Below are 16521 nucleotides of genomic sequence, written 5' to 3'. Positions count from 1 at the left end.
CAGAGTTTATAAATATAATTATATTATACCACAGACAATGGAGTATCACTATTAATACTTTAGTGTTCAACACATGTCACATAGACTATTTTGGTAATCTTCAAAATAATTGTTCTAAAGAAAAGGCAACAGGAAAGGTGAGGGGCAAGCAAAGCCCCAGGAAAGTGTCGCCTCAGGGTGCTTCCAGTGCCTTGAAGCAGAGGCTTTCCAGAGAGCGTGGAGTGAAGGGCAACTTAGGGCAGGAGGAGAGATGGGTTAGGCCTGGTGGGCCAAATTCAGGAGTTACCTATCCCTGCTGAAAGGTTTGTTGGTATTCCTACAGATGAGCTGTGGGGAAAGAGTGGGTGGACGCCTCAGGCAGCCTAGCAAGATTTGCATCAGGAGACATCCCAGCCCACATTTGTACAGTACCATCCTACACACACAGAGGTAAGCTCCATTGAGCTCAATGGGACTTTCTCCCAGATGAGAGATTCTAACATTGTAGCCTTAGCCACTATGCTACATGAGTTCTGTCCACTACAGTCCAAATATCCATGGCATAGCTTTGGTCTTCCTGGTCTTAAATTCTCAGGAAACCCTCTGGTTTTACTCCCCGCAATCCAAAAACATCAGGCTAGGCTTCTTTTTCCTGTCATCAGATTCCAGTCATTCAAATGAATATCATCATGCTCAAAACAAGTCCCTTTTTCAGGACATTGGAACTTCTATGCCTCTAGTCCTATGGGGGTGGGGGGAGAACATGAACATGTAATTAGAGATGTTATCATCATGGCTATACAAAAGGAAGCCAAGATAAGGTTACATAAGCAAGTGTAAAGCTGTCATTTATTTCCTGATTTATTTTAAATGCCTTTGTCATGGATCCAGAGAATGATCTAGCTGAGCCAACTTGCCTCTCAGTCAACCACACATGCAAAAGGAATTGGCTGACCAGCTGCCATTACCTTACCACATATTTACCTCCAGGCAGGTAAAAATAATTGGCTTATTTATTTTACACACACACACACACACACACACTAGTTCATAAAGACAAGATCTGAACTAGCATGAAGCATAAGCAGCTATTTAATACTGGGGGCTCTCCAATATCAAAATCCTTCTTGTCAAGATTAATAATAATAATAATAATAATAATAATAATAATAATAATAACAACAACAACAATTCAATGTTTAACCAAGAAGTTTGAAACATATGTTAATTTAATCCAGAGTGATTTAGGGTGCAATCCTATGCATGTTTAGACAAAAAAAGTCCTACAACTCCCAGCTTCCCTCAGCCAACCATGCTGACTGGCAGATGCTCAGAGTTGTATGACTTTTTTATGTCTAAACATGCATAGGATTGCACCCTTAATAACTCAGGGCACAATTGGTAATTGTAACAGACAGGAAAGCCTTAGGGAAATAGAAGGAAATGTAAAATCAAGCATATAAGAACCTTAACCCCAAAATATTATGCCCAGTTGGCTAAAATGCAGATGTGCCACCCAGAGAGCTTCGGCTATTGGGTGGTATAAAAATGAAATAAATAAATAAATAAATAAATAAATAAATAAATAAATAAATAAATAAATAAATAAAATCCTATGCATGTTCACTTGGAAACAGGGCCAGCTCTACAATTAGGCACAGTAAAGGCACCACCCCAAGCAGCAGACAGTGGAGGGCAGTGATGGCAAACCATTCCCTTTTATTAGAGCATAAGAAGAACTCTTCTGGATCCAACCTAGGGCCCGTCGTCTAGCATTTTGTTCCCACAGCAACCAGCTGTGTTTGGAGGGAAGATTGGAGGTGATTGTTTGGAGTATGGAACATTAAGGCATGGGGGAGGGAGCATGGAATGACAGTTGGGTGACGGTGGGAATTTTGCCAGGTGACAGTTGGAAAAGGCAGAAGGGGAAACTGCAGAAAGGACTTGATTTATGTATTGTATTTCTATTACACCATTCTGAAACCAACTATTCTGAAACCAACAAAACCCACAATAAAATAAAAACATAGTAAAATATTAAAAACAACCTCAGAAGTCCATAATAACCATGCCAATTTTAAAAACCAAGTTAAAACTATGCACTTTGACCCCCTTCCTGAACACAAGGGAGTGTAGGGAAACAATTGCAACTCCAAACGGGAGTATGAGTTTTGCTGGGTGGAAAGGACTGTGGGTGGGTTTAGGAGATTATTAGTTCTCATTCCATTCATCCTAGGCTTCAGTTTATTGTGAATTTGTTGTTATTGTTCCTCAAATAATCTCCAAGTAATTTTCAATGGAACCCACATTTAAAAAGGTTTGAACACCAAATAGCTACCTGCTGTTAGTAAAGTAAGACCATGAAAAATCCATGCTCAAGCAGGTTTTCTCTCAGCAACGGAAGAAAGGAATTTCCACCCCTGTGTTGCCAGACCCTTGTCCAGAGACTCTGCTGCACCAAAATGTATTGAGGAACTGAGAGAAGATGCAACACCTGCTATCTCCTGCCCCCTTTTCTCCATGGGTCCACCATCATTACCCCTGTTTCTGTAGCAAGTCAGATTCCAATTTTGCCCCATTGCAGGTGGAAAATGGACTGGCTGGAGAAAGGGATTGGTGGAGGAACAGGAATGACCCCTAGTCACTCTCCAGGATGGAGAGGTAGCAATAGGAGCATAGAAAGCTCCTTAGACCATTTGGTTCATCTAGCCCAATATTGTTGGTTCTGACTGACATCAATTGTTTTCCAGGGTTTCAGGCAGGATTCTTTCCTAGCCCTACCTGGAGATAGTGAGGATTGAACCTGGGACATTCTGCATGCAAAATCTGTGCTCTGCCACGGAACTATGCCCCCGCCTTTTTTCCTGTCTAACCATGCATAGGATTGTGCCGGTAGCCTGCTGTGAGAGAGAAACTTTGAAGACTGACTGAATGATATTATTATGTGCACACTCCTTATTTTCCCAAGTGATAGGAAATTCCCAGGGCACCACAAGCTTCCTTTGGATGAGAGAGCACTGGAGACTTATTTATGATGTCTTTGTAAAATTTGTTTCAGTTACAAATAAACAAGTAAAGCAAACTGGAAGCAAATAGACTCTCAAGCTGACGCGGGACCCCAGAGATCAATTACTGCTGCCCCCTCCCTCAAATTTTATTTAATTCAAGCTAGAAACTTTAATCCAGTCTTCCCCAACCTGGTTCCCACCAGATATGTTGGTCTGCAACTACCATCATCCACAACTAGTAGTGCCATGGAATTTTACACTGCTGTCTTCTATTTTTAATCCTCCTGCATTTTCCTCCTGTCTTCTTCATCTTGTCTCCTTCCACACACAAAACATTTTAAGGACAAAAAGATAGAATAGCTGCACTGCATCTTTTGGCTAGTAGCACTAGGAGCCATCTATTATCCAGCAACCTATCTAATGAAGGAGTTGTGGGCCAGCAGCTCAAACAATCACCTGTTTCACACATAATGACAACCCAGAGTACAAATTGGGTATGGGTTGTTATTGAATCGTGGGTTGTTGTTGAATCATAGGTTGTCATTACGTGCAAACCCTGCACTATGGTTTAACTAGGGTTGTTAATCACAAACAACCCAGAGGTCACAAACCAACAACAAACCCTGGCTTCCCTTCCTGGGTTGTTCATGGTTAATAACCCATAGTTAGACCATAGTGCAGGGTTCACACATAATGACAACAAACAATACAATGAAAACCCATGATTTGATGACAACCCATATTCTGGGTTGTCACATGCAAGCCAGGCCAACATCTTTCTACATTCATCTGTAATACTGCCTTTCTTCTTGTTCCCTGTGAGTATTGTGGCAGACTCATCCACTTTGCTATCTTCTTCAAGGAAGCCACACCCTCCCTCATATGGATTGTACTTTCAAGTATTGCTAATTATTTTATGCATCAAGTGTTTTAAAGGCAATTAAGTGCATTTTAGATCTGATATTAGTTTATCATGTGGTTACACCCCACCCTCACCCCCTGCCACCAGGCATGAAAGATTTTTAAAAAATTGGGATGGTGTGTAGCGGAGGACAGGACGTTTCACCATTTGCCTCTACTACCTTTGGGGATGTACTCCCTACACCCCCTTCCCATGTCTGCTACTCACAATGAGAGAAGATTGTGAATTGTAGGCATTGATTTTAGACTGCACGCTAATTTGGATGCCATTGCAGGGGGTGAGATTGAAAATGTGATTTACAAATGTTTAAATAAATTTTCTCCACAGCCTTTCCTAACAGGATGGATGTTCTTTTAATATACTTCCCTGTTGTTTTGAATTATGTCCTCATATATTTTTGGTCAAGTGTTAGGGGACAGAAGATGCCCTGGCAATAGCTATCTTAAAACACCAACATTAAAATCATTCCACTGGCTGCTAATAAGTTTCCAGGTGAACTATAAAGTGTTGATTATTACCTTTAAAGCCCTACATGGTTTGGGTCTAGGTTACTTGAGGGATCACCTTCCTCTGCACAATCTAACCCGCACACTCAGGTCCTCGGGGAAGAATTTACTTCAGTCAGCCAAAACTAGGCTGACAACTGTTACCTAGAGGACTTTCTCTTCTGCCGCTCCCAGACTGTGGAATGGCCTGCCGGGAGAGATTCATCAACTTAATATTCTCTCTGAGTTTAAGGCAGCTATAAAGACTAGTCTCTTCTGGCAGGGCTACCCAGATGAATTTTAAGATGTCCGATTATTATATTTTATCAGTTTTATATGTTTTTAATGAGTTTTATGCAGTTGATTTATAGGGTATTTTTTTATTAAATGTTGTTCCCCGCCTCAATCTAGAGGGGGTGGCGGGTAAGAATTATTATTATTATTATTATTATTATTATTATTATTATTATTATTATTTTGCCCCGTATTTGTATGCAAGATAATATATCTACTTCATTAATTCCTAGTTACAGGCAGAGACAAGTTTGGACTCTAGAAAACTAGATGTCTGACCTTGGTAATTGTAATAGGGTTTACTGGCTACTTCATCCTCCCCATTTTCTTTTACCTAAATTACCTCAGTACAGACTTCTTTTCACAGTGAAATTCGATCCATGCTTACTCAGTTTAATGTTCCACCAAGTTCAATGAGGCTTACTCCCAAGTAAGTGTTCATAGGATTGCAGCCTCAGACACATTTTGTGCAACACATAACAAGATCTAGCGGCGATATTAGGAGAAGTGTCAAATGTTGCCATTTGGCTTTTAGCTTTTTGGCCCTTGGCCATGCTGCATGGGAATTATGGGAGTTGCAATCCAAAACATCTGGAAGGTGCCAGGTTGGGGAAGGCAACTCTATTGGGTCACAATTCTAGGATCAGTGAACGCTCATTAAAAGCCATGGTGATTAAGGTCTCATGTCAGTATCCCCCCTTGGAAGTTAGTGTCTTTAACACTCCAGATAACAAGCTTATTGGAAAGGCTGAACACGCCCAGTAAATTACACAGGGCAGTGCACACATCTTTCCCCTGGCCTGGAGCCCAGCTGCTCACTCCGACATGCCAGGCCAGAGATACTAATCAGTGCTTTGCTAGCAAGCCTTCTGCTTCCCCAAAAGTAAAGTGAAAGTGCCTTTAAAAGGCTGGATGGAGCCTCATTTCACTGCCAATCCAGAAGGGCGGAGACATCCTGTTCCCTTTTCAGCTCTGTGAGTACATGCCTTTATCCAAAGCATTTTGAAAGGTCAACAGGGACCCGATGCTGAGCCATCTTTGACCTATTATTGCTTTTTTTTTAAAAAAACAATCAACATATTTTAATAGCATATGAAATTTCTCCATAACTTTGGGATACGGTCATTTGTTTTCTAGCTGTATGACAAGCGGGGGGTGGGGGGACAGAGGAGGGCAAGGTGCAGGAACCAGATTGAACATGCACTTATACCAGAGATCAGCATGGCAGTTCTTATGAGTCAGCTTGTTTGGAGGCTACGTCAAACTACCTCACTCAGCAATCTTTTTGCCAAACGTTGCAGGGCCGGCTCTGCCACTAGGCAGAGCGAGGTAACTCCCTTAGCTGATTTTGGATGTCTTGAAATGTTAAGTATTTAATGTAATTGCATTGTGCATTTTTACTCCCAGGGAGAGGTGTTTGTAGGATTTTATGCCGCAGGTGCCAAAATAACTTGGCCAGCTTTGGGTGACTTGAGGGAAGGGAAACCATTTGCTATTCCGGCTCAGGCAACAATAAGTTTTGGGCTGGCCCTACTACCTCTGGACTGAAACTAGACGATCAACCCAAGGGAGAGTATGAGGCAAGCGGAGCAAGATGCTGAATCTCCTCAGTCTTCACCATTTGCATGTGCCGAAAGGATGAGAGAACAGTGGCAGCAAGAAGCAGCAGCAGGGCCAGGAGGCTCCAGGAGTCAGCAGTGGGTCTACTATAGAGGTATGAGCCTTGACAGGTGCCCAATGAAGCCAACCCCTGGTCCTAGTCCTGGAAAGACCCATAGCTCACTAGTAGAGCTCATGCTTTGTATGCATTAACATCTCAGTTCCAATTCCTGGCATCACTGATTTTAAAGGATCTTAAGTAATAAGGCTAGAAAAGCCCCCTCGAGGCCTTGGAGAGGTGCTACTAGTTGAGATAGGCATGACTGGACTGGGCTAAATGGACTCAGTATAAAGCAGTCACACAGACATGACTCAGATAGACTGATGAGCAGGCTGGTAGTTAGAAGCACTATTCTCTCTGATGGTGGAGATTGCACTTTTGGTTATCATGGCTAACAGCCATTATTAAATTTATCCTCCATGTATATTCATGAGAGAAAGGCTTCCTTTTGTTGGTCTTAAACCTTCTGTTAGTCGATTTCCATGGATGACACCAATTCTGTGTAGAGCAAATGATTGGTTTCTGTTGCTGCTGCTATTATTCACTCTCCACTCCACCCATGACTTTATAAGTCTTTATCACAGCCTACCCCAGCCCGGCCCCTTCCAGATGTTTTGGACTACATCTTCCATCTTCCCCAACCAGCATGGGGATTGTGGGAATTGTACTACAACACTTCTGGAGGGCCCCAGGTTGGAGAAGGCCGTTCTGTTATGCCACACACACACATATAAACACATGGCTGACTTTTTCCCTGGGTTTCTTTCTCTCTTTAAATGCATATTCTCATTTGACCCTCCCTTGTACTTCCTCCTTTGTCAAGACTGCAGGCTGCCACCACCTTTCCTGCCCAGCCTTTTAGTGTGAGCAGCTGGTACTGGTTAACATGGTTATCTATCACAAAGGTCCCACATGAGTCCTTCTGGACCCATGCCTATTTTAGACAGTGTTCCTGTTCTACAGCCTTATATCTCCTATTCCCATCTTTGACCTTTAGAGAGAAAACACATTTTAATTCAGTCTCTTTTTAACTGGAGTCATTTAACATACAAGGTACCAGTTCCCCGAAATATGCCGTGCTTTCTGTTTTAAATGCTGCTCTGTATTTTCTCCCAGCCCAGTTCCATCACCCACTGTACATACTACTGTGATCCTTTAATAGCACTTCGCTGTGGGTAGGAGTATGTCAATGATCTCTACAGGAATCCCAATTTCCAAAGATTCTGCAATAGCGGCAAAATGACCTTTCCTGGACAAAACTGCATAATTAAGCTCTCCTGCTGACACACTTCTCTGCTCACTCCAGTTTCAGAAGGCGATTATTTGGAGCACAAGGAAATTCTAAGAAAGGCCCTTATAACATGAGTGCCTGTTTATTTGACGCTTTTGGACATTTCCTGTAACTAGAGGTATAAACCCCTGTTGTTTTGAACAAACAAACATATACGCCTTAATATTGACTCATGAGCTTTTACCAAGGATGGGCATATCTATAGCAGTGCACATCTTGCCAGACAAAAAGGATAATTCCTAATGAAAATTTTATGTGTTGACAGTACTAATCAACAGTACGCAGTTTTATATGCAAGTTACCTACCCTCAGAGCGTCATCACACGGGGGGAAATCGTGATTGCTTACCATCACTTCACCTGTGCGTTTGCCCCTCATTACTTTCTCTTTTGAAAGAGGAAGTAAACAATGTGCATGTGGTCCATTCAGTGGGCTGTTTTAATCGCGCTGCTTCTCCTGCACACAGCAGGAGTTAGTGGCAAGTTCCATCTCAAAAAAATAAGTCAGACTTGCTGGGGTGCTTTTTTGTTGCGTGAAGAAGGATAGAAGGAGCGGGAGGCACACAACGTTGTGAGAGGGACCTGTGAAAATCCGTGAGTGCCCAATAAGGAGCATATTTTCTGGCCGGGCAACGTGACACTCCCAAGCACTGGCCAAGACATTTTGTATGCATAAGGTCTCAGATCCAATTCTTGGCATCACTGATTTTAAAGGATCTTAAGTAATAAGGCTAGGAAACTGGTCAAGACATTTTGTTGTCTGATGCAGAGCACTGAATGCCACCTCCTCCCCCAAAGTCAAGGAGAATACCCAATGGCTGGTCAAGTTATTTTGGCACCTGAGGCAGAAAATCCAACATATACACCTTATCCTCTCCTTAGCAGCAAAAATATAGTAACAGTAAATTAAATCGTTAATAATTTGCTGATCTTCCATGACACCTCCAAATCAGCTGCCTGAGGCAGCCACTTCACTCATAATAGAGCTACTTTCAAATTCCACTGAATTCAGCAGAAGGTTTGCAAACATGTTCTCAACTCTCCTTCTGAAACCAGGGGGACTTCAAGTTAATTTTCACTGAATTGAGACCATAATGTGTCACACTACTAGAATGAATGGTTCACTGTGTGCCTTGATGAAATAATAACTGCATTGCTATCGTCCAGAGAAGGAACCCTGCAGTGAGTTTGCTTCCCTTATGCAAGAAAGACCTCTGCTCCATCCGCCCATGGACTGCAGAAGGGGAAGGGAAGCCCCCTCCGGCCTCCGACACAAGCCACAGAACTAAATGCCACCAAGTAGTCACGCTACTTCTGTCCGAGCAAGAATGCCACCAAGGGAGGATCAGCCTGGTTCCTGGTGGATAATGCCAGTGTACAACCCCTTTGTTTCCTTTGCAGAGATCTCTGCAGGCATTTAGTCTGGGGCACCATAAGATACTTCAGATTCCTGGATCCAAGGTCAGAGACCACAGACCCAGGGGTCTGAGCTCCCTGCCCCTTCTCCCACCCCCTTGCAGCTCGCATGGAGAGAATCTTGGAGAGGGGGAGTGCTGGTGGGTGGGGAAAGGAAGGAACTGGACAAGTGAGGATACAAGCTATTCCCAGCCTTCCCCAGCCCCCTTTCCTCCCCTTCCTTGATGCCCCAGCTAGATGGGCAAAGATGCCTGTCTAGATAAAATGCAAAGTGGGGGAGTGTGGGGGCAACGATCAACTCGGTGCGCCTCCTGTTCTCCAATGCTGACAAGAATCCCAATGGGATTGTGCACTAAGAGCTGCATCAGATGAATGTTTTATTGTGCGCTCGTTACTGGGCACTCATGGATTTTTACAAGTCCCTCTCATGATGTCGTCTGTCTCCCACACACCGCATGCCCCTTCTTGCCTTCTTCGCGCCACAAAAAACCACCCCAGTAAGTCCAATTTAAAATAAAGACAGAGGTTGCCGCTATCTGCTGCTGTGTGCTGGAGAAGCAGTGCGATCAAAACGGCCCACTGAATGGGCCAAGTGCACATTGTTTACTTTCTCTTTCAAAAGAGAAAGCAATGAGGGACACATGCGTGGGTGGAGAAGCAACGGTAAGCAATCGTGATTTTCCCCTGTGTGATGATGCTTTAAGTAAGTAATCACAGGCAATTTTGTAGTGTGATAGTTTCTATGAAAATGAATGTTCTTAAATGTATTCTTAAATGTATATTTATGTGCTTTTGTCCCTTTCTTCTTTCTTTAATCTAGCCCCTGAAGAAAGCCCATAGTCAAGGCCAAAACATGTAGGACTACTTCTTTGAATAAAACCACATGTATATATTGTCAACATCCTGAGTCTTCATCTCTTTATTCCATTGCATTATTTTGGATAATCTCCAGTTTTTTATTTATCCCCTTTTATGGACAATGCCTTAAAAGCACCGTACTGCCATATCTGATTGATGTGACAATATTTGTCTGAAAAGTGTGATAAAATCAATCAAATAAAATTACTACTTCTACACTATGTTTATTTAGCACTTGTATTAATCAACACACAGTGAAAGCCACAAAGCAAATAGTGACAAGGTTATATGGACTTAGAAAATGTCATTGTGACAGAAAGGGCAAGTTCCCTAGGATTTTATTAATATTTGCACTTTTATTAATTTTAATATTAACTTTATTAATTTTATTAAATATTTGCACTTCTCTAAGGAGCCTGCCAGAAGGGTAAGTTTTCTGCTAATGGAACTGGCTACCTGAAATTACTCCATTTCTACCTGTTGAAACCTTTCCTTGCTCTGTAATAGCGATCATAGCCTCAGCACTGAAAATTATGTGGAGTCCTAGGACTGAATCCCAGCTCCAGAGCTATTTGTCTTCACCCACACACCCATCTCTCATGTTTGGAAAGAATATCATGTAATTGCTATTTGTGAGAATATTAACCATATGCTAGAACAGCCTTCTCCAACATGGCTGAGAATGATGGGAGTTGTAGTCCAACAGATTTGGAAGCTACAGTTTCCCCACCCCTGGAGTATAGGGTTCCTCGCAGCATTAAGCAAATGAAATCAATCAATTAAAGCTCAAGTAGGAAAAACACACACTGACTTGAACTATAGAATTTCTAGGCTCAGAGTGAAACTATATAGTTGCCTGTGCTGCCATCTTGTGGCAGTTTTAATTGTAGATTATTAGCAACTCATTCCACAGAATGAAATGCTAATGTGGTGATCAAGAGCATCATCACGGATATCATTAAACGGATATTGTCTGTTTTTGTTTGTATTTTATGTTTTTTTTTATGGTTTTCAGTTTTGTATATTTGTTTTTAATGTTCACTGTTTTTAACTTTTGTGAACTGCCCAGAGAGCTTCGGCTATGGGGCGGTATATAAATGTAAACAACAACAACAACAACGACATGGGGGAAATCACGTTTCCTTACCTTCGCTTCTCTGCCTGTGCTTTGTCCCTCATTACTTCCTCATTCTCAAAGAAGAAGAAAGAGGAAGTTAACAATGTGCTCATGGCCCATTCAGTCAGCTGTCTTGATCAAGCTGCTTCCCTTGCACACAGCAGGAGATAGTGGCAAGTGCCATCTCAAAAAATAAGCCAGACTTACTGGGGTGTTTTTTGTCACACGAAAAAGGCTAGATGGGGTGGAAGGCAGATGATGTCATGAGAGAGACCTGTGAAAATCCGTGAGTGCCCAGTAACAAGTGTGAAATAAAACACTCATCTGATGGCGCTCCAAGTCCCAGAGCTCTTTCAGATGGGGGGGGGGGATTACATTTCCCTACCATCTAGTGCCATTGCTGTGCTCCCCGCTTCACTTCTGAATTGAGGATGAGCTCAAATTACAAGAGGAAGCGTGCAGAGACCCCACTGCCCGCCCCAATAGAACTGTGGGAACAGCGCCCTTTGTAGCAGAACTTTCCTGCACATGATAGGAAATCCTGACAAAGACCAACTTATTTTTTTAAAAGTCAGGTTTTCTGAGGCTTCTTTTAAATCAGAAAAACTGGCAAATGGAGTGGGAAACATGCAGCAGGATCATTGTGTTGTCAAAATGTCCCGCAAAGAACTGTGAATGGCCAGTCAACATGGGATAAAATGCCCATCTGATGACATTCCCAAAGAGGTAAAATAAAGCAATTGCAGATGGGGTAATCATAAAACAAGCACAGCAGGCAGCAGATTTGGCTAGAATGTTTCTCCCAGATATGCCTGTTGTTGCTGTTGTTGTTTTGACTTGGAGGGGGGAAATAACATGTAAAAAATGACTAACTGGCACCCCCAGCTTGCAGCCTACCTTACCACTTTGGGACTCTACCATATCATTCTGTTGCATGCATAGACCAGGCCATAGACTTAGAATTTGGATTAACTTGGTACATCATCATCATCATTATTATTATTATTTTGGCTTTAGCTTATGCATAGCCCAGTTTGCTTGTTTTGAAGTGACCTTGTTTCTGTGCCTAGGACAGGCAGTTTTGTTTTGCACTGGCAAACAGCCACTGACTCTTCCAGGTGAGGTTTCTACACACTTGCATCTGGGAGAGAATCAGTAGTAACAGAGGCTACAGGTGGATCACAGAGAACATCAACCTCTGTGGCCAGGAATAGAAACATCATAGGGACTCTCCAGGCAACTGTATGGGATGCAGGCAGCCAAAATGGTGGGTATCAGAGCTGAGCCAAAGCGAAGAACTGAAATGGTATCAGAACTGAACCATTAAGTGGAGCAAGGAGGTCATGCCAAGGCTCAGAGGCAGAAATCAGAACCAGAGAACAAGCCAAGAGTCAAGCCCAGCAAAGACTATTTATTTATTTATTTATTACATTTTTATACCGCCCAATAACCGAAGATCTCTGGGCAGTTCACAAAAATTAAAACCATAATAAAACAACCAACAGGTTAAAAGCACAAATACAAAATACAGTATAAAAAGCACAACCAGGATAAAACCACGCAGCAAAATTGATATAAGATTAAAATACAGAGTTAAAACAGTAAGATTTAAATTTAAGTTAAAATTAAATGTTAAAATACTGAGAGAATAAAAAGGTCTTCAGCCTGCGATGAAAGGAGTACAGTGTAGATGCCAGGCGGACCTCTCTGGGGAGCTCATTCCACAACCGGGGTGCCACAGCGGAGAAAGCCCTCCTCCTAGTAGCCACCTGCCTCACTTCCTTTGGCAGGGGCTCACGGAGAAGGGCCCCTGTAGATGATCTTAAGGTCCGGGTAGGTACATATGGGAGGAGGCGTTCCTTCAAATAACCTGGCCCCAAACCGTTTAGGGCTTTAAATGTCAATACCAGCACTTTGAATCGGGCCCGGACCTGGACTGGCAGCCAATGAAGTTGTAAAAGGACTGGCGTAATGTGATCTCGCTGGCCAGTCCCTGTTAGTAACGGGCTGCCCTATTTTGTACCAGCTGAAGCTTCCGGACCGTTTTCAAAGGCAGCCCCGCGTATAACGCATTGCAGTAATCCAAACGAGAGGTTATCAGAGCATGGATAACTGTAGCTAGGCTATCTCTGTCCAGATAAGGGCGTAGTTGGTATATTAACCTAAGCTGATAAAAGGTGCTCTTTGCCACTGAGTTCACTTGTGCCTCAAGTGACAGTTCTGGATCCAAGAGCACCCCCAAACTACAGACCCGATCTCTTAGGGAGAGTGCAACCCCGTCCAGGACAGGGCAAATATCACCTTGCCGGACAGATGAACCACCCGCTAACAGTACCTCCATCTTGTCTGGATTGAGTCTCAGTTTGTTAGCCCTCATCCAGTCCATTACCATGCCCAGGCACTGGTTCAGAACAGTCACTGCCTCACCTGGGTTTGATGAAAAGGAAAGGTAGAGCTGGGTATCATCCACATATTGATGACACCTCAGTCCACATCTCCGGATAACCTCCCCCAGAGGCTTCATGTATATGTTAAACAGCATAGGGGATAAGATAGAGCCCTGCGGAACCCCATGGCTTAGGAGCCACGGCACAGAGCAATAATCCCCCAGCACCACCTTCTGAAATCGGCCATCCAAGTAGGAGCAGAACCACTGCAACGCAGTACCTCCAACTCCCAACTCAGACAACCTATCCAGAAGGATACATGGTCGATGGTATCGAAGGCCGCTGAGAGGTCCAGGAGAACCAACAGGGTCGCACTCCCCCTGTCTCTCTCCCGACAGAGGTCATCCCACAGGGCGACCAAGGCAGTTTCCATTGCCAAGACTACCATTGCCCAGATGAAGTCTGAACCTGAACATAAAGCCTTTACAGCCCTCACCTGCAATGAAAGCCTATGACCAGCTGGAGTGGATTGCATCATTCCAGTACCTAGGAATTCTTTACTATCCTGAGAAAATGCTCCAAGCCAGTGAAGGCTGGTGGCTCCAATTTCAGTGAGGTTGTGGATCCACTCCAGGTTTCAGTCAGAAACAGTCAAAACACTAAAGGAACTATCCAAGGTGCTGATTCCATTCTGGGAATTGGGTTCAGCATCTTGGATAGCTCCTTTAGAGTTCCAATTGGTTCTGACTGAAATCCAGCCTTTACTGCCTTGATGGCATTCCCTCATGTGCTCTAGTGTTACTCCTTCTACTAAGTCAGTGACCGGACGGCCTTTACTCTTTCCAACCCCACACTGACAACAGAGGATTTTGCCACAGATACAGAGTCGTAGAGGGTCATTGCAAGGTTTGGGGAATTAGTAAACTCTAGAATCTGAATGTTGAGTCCAATGAGCACCCTATGTGAAATTAACCCCCCTCATCTGTGATGGTACACATGGAGCTGCATGAGGGACTCAGACCTTATTGTAATCCATATGTAGCACTTTTGCTGACTTCAGCTGGCAGCCATTTGCCACGGTCTTGGTCAGAGGCTTTTCCCATCTGTACTACCCAAGATCACATTATGGGTTCTTCCCATGAATGACACCTTGCTGGTAGAGAATGACAGAAAGTTGCAGAGGTTTTTTCCCAGAAAGGGCCAGATGTATCTTGCTGTTTTCTTATAAAACCCAGTGGTAAATAGCAACAATAGTAACTTCTCCAAATTGCAGCATGGTTGGCAATCCTTATCTTCACCTCCACAATGACCTTATCAGGTAGATCATTATTATGTACATTCTTAGGTCATCTTTTTCCAAAAGCTCAGAGAGAAGAAACATATTTAAAACCAAAACAGAATAATAAACTGTAAAAGCAAACACACAAAAATAGCAGGATAGAAACCCACATTATCCTTTGTATCCAGTCAACCAAACCTTATGTGGAAAATCCTTGTTCTACCTCATTTTCACATCCAACTTTACCATTTCTGTGTGTGATAGCTCTTCCATGAGCAGCTCCAGCATCTAAAAATAAGTGCAGATATTATTCTGTAAATGAAAATCCAATGGATTGGATCCAGACTACATCATGCTTTGTTAGTGGTGATGTACTTGTCCCACTGATTTGAATGCAACTAAAGCATGCCTAACTTAGTTTAGATCCAAGCTATAATTAATAGGCTTCTTCCTCTGGTACAATGCAAGTCACTGTTCAAATGTCTTATCTCAAAGGGCCTAGGCTATGTTGCTTCCTTTACATAATGCTAACTTTTCACTTCTATTTAGGAAGGTGTAATTAATGTTACACCTATTTAGGCAGGTGTAGTCACTGTTAAATTTTGGCCTGGGGAGGGCTGGCCCTCCAGCAGCATTAAGGAATGTATTACAAGGTACCCAGCAAGGCTGTTGCTAGTGTGCCTCCCACCTTGTACATTTCCACCAGTCTTTTAACACATCTGCTCTATAGAAATAAGATTCCTGCTGGCTGCAACAGGTGATTGGATGGGGTGTGGGGCAGGTGGGCAAGAGGACTGGCAGGCGAACAGGAGAGGAAGCACAATTTTGTAGCTTTACTCAATGCCTCAAAGCATTTAAAGTCAGCAGCACCATGTCTCATTGAGGACCTAGCAACTTTAGCACTGAGAAGAAGTGCATGTGTGGCATTGACAAACTTTTCTGATGATGATGATGATGATGATGATGTAGTATACGTTTTGAATACTCCTGATCTCAAAGCAGATTGGTCAGGAGAACTTCATCTGAGCTTCATAATAACCAGAGACCATTGGCTATGGGGCGGTATAGAAATAAAATAAATAATAATAATCATATAAACAAGCATTAACAATTTGCCGCCTGACTTATTCAATGAAGAACTCTGTTGTCATTTAGATACAAGTGGTAACTTGCTCCGGCCGCAGGGGATGGGTTAGGAAATGGAAAAAGTAGCAACAGCCTTTGGCCTTATCATTGCAGGAGGTTTACAGTCCATATATACATTGCAACATCGTTGTTACAAATAGCAACACTTGCGGCAACCTGACTGTTGATCCCCAAATAATGTACTGTACTTAGTGAGTGGCAGGCTGCCAAGCAGCCAGCCAAGCAGACAGGATGAGCTGGATAGAACTAGATGTAAGATCACGATCCATATGAACTTTTTGTAACCATCAAGAGTTGCAGCTTTCTGGCAGAGCAGTGAAGCCACATAGTTGATGTTAAGCTTTCCTGGAGTTTGTACGGGATTCCTCAACAACTCTGCATTAAAGAAGCAATACTACCAGGTGAGCTTTAGCAGAAGTCTCACAAGGAACCCTGTTCATGTAAATGTGAGTATCTTGTAAATGTCATTTTACCCCAGTGCAAATCGGTTTTTACCAACCTTCTTACAACAGCATGAAGAAGTGCTTTAGGTGGGATAGTAAAAGGCGAAGATGAGGACAAAGCACTGCCCGGGTAGTCTGCTTTTTAATTATTGTGCTCTTAATTTTGGTTTTAAATATTTTAAACATTTTAACTAATGAGATTTTCTATTTATTGTGATACATTTTAATCCCTGTTTC

The sequence above is a fragment of the Elgaria multicarinata genome, chromosome 1 (genome assembly GCF_023053635.1).
Source record: "Elgaria multicarinata webbii isolate HBS135686 ecotype San Diego chromosome 1, rElgMul1.1.pri, whole genome shotgun sequence".
In the NCBI taxonomy this organism is placed as follows: Eukaryota; Metazoa; Chordata; class Lepidosauria; order Squamata; family Anguidae; genus Elgaria; species Elgaria multicarinata.
The sequence above is the reverse complement of the archived record's forward strand: the minus strand, read 5'-3'. Positions refer to the sequence as shown.